At 41.0% G+C, this 2,765-nt stretch overlaps 1 pseudogene; it reads left to right on the top strand.

Annotated features, from left to right (window-relative positions):
• Positions 1 to 1,564: 1,564 nt before the first annotated feature.
• Positions 1,565 to 1,915, top strand: LOC141502909 (mitochondrial import inner membrane translocase subunit TIM14 pseudogene; annotated as a pseudogene).
• The last annotated feature ends 850 nt before the right edge of the window (positions 1,916 to 2,765 follow it).

The raw sequence follows: 2,765 nt of genomic DNA, 5'->3' as shown, positions 1-2,765 counted from the left end.
CTTTTCCCAGTTTTTCTTCTAACTCCCTCATTTGATTTTCAAAGTCTTTTTTGAGCTCTATCATAGCCTGAGCCCAATTTCTGTTTTTCTTGGAGTCTTTAGATGCAGGAGCTTGTGCTTCCTCATCTTCAGACTGAGTATTTTGATCCTTCTTGGGCTCATTTGCAAAATATTTCTCAATGGTCTTCCTCTTGTTTCTTTGTTCATTTTCCCAGCCTAAGACTGTTTTTTGGGGGTGCTTCCTGAGCTTTTGGGACACTCCCACAAGGGTTTCAGTGTGTGAGGTTCTGTCCTCCCTCCTGGTCTGTGAATGACGATAAGCGCCCCCCTCTGCCATGGGGCTGAGGTGGGGGGGGCCCTGCTGTTCTATGGGGGGGCCTAGACTGCGATCAGGATCTGAATGTGGTCAGAGCCCCAGAGTCCTGTTCCAGGGGCAGAGGACAGAGCTCTGTAGTCTCTCTTCACTCCCCTCCCTCAGCTCAATGGGCTCATGCCCTGGGGGCTCCTGCTTACCAGCTCAGCCTGCTTCTGTTTCCGGGTCTGGGCTGCAGTAAGACCAAGCTGCTCGCTGTGTGCCCTGAGGGCTGGGCTCCAAGTGCTTGTTCTGGCAGAGGTCCCCCGCTGTTCCCCCACTTTGTGCCCAGTGCTCCCCAGGGTGCAGCTCAGGAGACTCCCCCGCTGCTGTGAGCTGAGGCTCCCAGTGCCCTGGGGCTTCCTCTGGGAGGCTGGGGTTCTTTGGCTCTGGCGGGCCACTGCTCCAGTGGGCTGTCCCTCTGACCCCGGGGGAGCAGAGCCTTTCTGCTCTTTTCCAGGTTACCTTGAGTAGGAGAACTGCCTCACTGGGTCCCTCTGTGGGTTCTGTCTCTCGAAAGTTTAGTTAGAGTCCTTAGTTTATGAGTTTTTATCAGAGAGCTCCTCAGACTCGATCCCTTCATGTCGCCATCTTGGTTCCGCCCCTGCTCTTCAATGTTAGTTATTCTTGTTATAAATGTTAGTTATTCTTGTTATTCCTAGGAAGGTCTCTAAGATACTTCCAAATACAACATTGATATATAGTAAGCACTGTAAATTTAGCTATTACTGTTCTTAGGAAGGTCTCTACAATTCCTCTAAATTGAACTGTGGTAGTACAGTGGATAGAGTACCAGATCTGAAGTCAGGAAGACTCAATGTTATGAGTTCAAATATGGCCCTAGATACTAACTGATTGTGTGACCCTGGGCAAGTCACTAGTCCTGTTGGCCTTTGTTTCCACATCTATAAAATGAGCTGGGGAAGGATAAAGCAAACCTTCCATTTTCCAAGAAAAATCCCAAATGGGGTCATGAGGAGTTGGTTACAACTAAAAATCAATTGCACAACAACTAAGTAGACAGAATATCAATTTTATGAAGGAACAAAAGGCTATATAATCAAAGCTATACCATTTTCAAATAGATGATCAAGTTGTAGTCATTTTCCTCCTTGTCAGATCTTTTTTCATAAAATCTACTGCAGGTGCATGGGGGTGGAGCGGGCCGGTTGCATGGCCTCCAGGCAGCCTCCGGGCAGTGCCAGCCTAGCCATGGCCAGCACAATGGTAGCAGTTGGACTGACATTTGCCACTGCAGGATTTGCAGGCTGCTATGTTTTGCAAACCTTGAAGCATATGGAGCTTCAAGTAAAGCAAGCTATTTGAAGTCTACCAAATTGTGCCTTCAGTGGTGGCTATTACAGAGGAGGATTTGAACCCCAAATGACAAAGTGAGAAGCAGTACTAATATTAGGAGTAAGTCCTACAGCTAGTAAAGGGAAAATTAGGGATGCTCACCGATGAATCATGCTTTTAAACCACCCAGACAAGGGAAGATCTCCTTATGTAGCCACCAAAATCAATGAATCTAAAGATTTATTAGAAAGTCAAGCTAAGAAGTAAAATTAGTACACAGATAATTTTAAATTTATATATACATCAATTCATGTATAGAAGTCCTGATATTTTATAATAACTTCATAAAAGCTGTAATATTTCTTTACTGGTTGCATTAGTTGGTATAATTTGTTTTTTCTTTTCATTAACTTTGATACCACTATAATTATTAGATTACAAATGTTATGGTATTATAATTTATGAATGTTTCCTAATGGGAATTGAGTAGAACCTGAAACGTGATTCCTTAGTTAACTTATCTACATTTAGAATCCTGCAGAAACAAATCATCCCTCTTATGACCTAACAAATTGGTGTCTATTTGCCTGAAGTATTTTATATTAATTTACCATATTGATTCCACAAGGCTCAAATAACTTTGCAGTTTTATAAAATAGATAATTAATATAGTCTTGTAAGAAAAAGATGTGGTTTATCATGGCATTTTTTTTGCATTAAATACACTGTCTCATAATATTATATTCTTTTGTTCTTTGGAATTTTTTTAAACAATTTCTGTAAAATTCTTTTACCTTTAAAAAAAATAAAATCTACTGCCCCTCCAGTTTTTGCCATTTCCTCATGACTCAGTGGGCTACTATATTGGTATTGCTCCTTTTTGGAGGTGGCTCACTTTAATATCACTGGTCTTTAATGATAGACACTGACATAATCTGTCTTTTACAACTTAAAAAGGTTTGTAGTTTTCCTTAGATAATCTGGGTGTTACCAAAAAAAAAGATATCCAGTGCCATCATTTAAAGGGAAAGAAAATAGATTTTTCTTAAATAAAAAAGTTAATTTTTAAAAAAATTATTACTTGCATTCTCAGATTAAAAATTGACAAGACCCTATC

Source organism: Macrotis lagotis, chromosome X (assembly GCF_037893015.1).
Source record: "Macrotis lagotis isolate mMagLag1 chromosome X, bilby.v1.9.chrom.fasta, whole genome shotgun sequence".
Lineage (NCBI taxonomy): Eukaryota > Metazoa > Chordata > Mammalia > Peramelemorphia > Peramelidae > Macrotis > Macrotis lagotis.
Note: the sequence above shows the minus strand (reverse complement) of the source record. Positions and strands in the feature narration are given on the sequence as shown.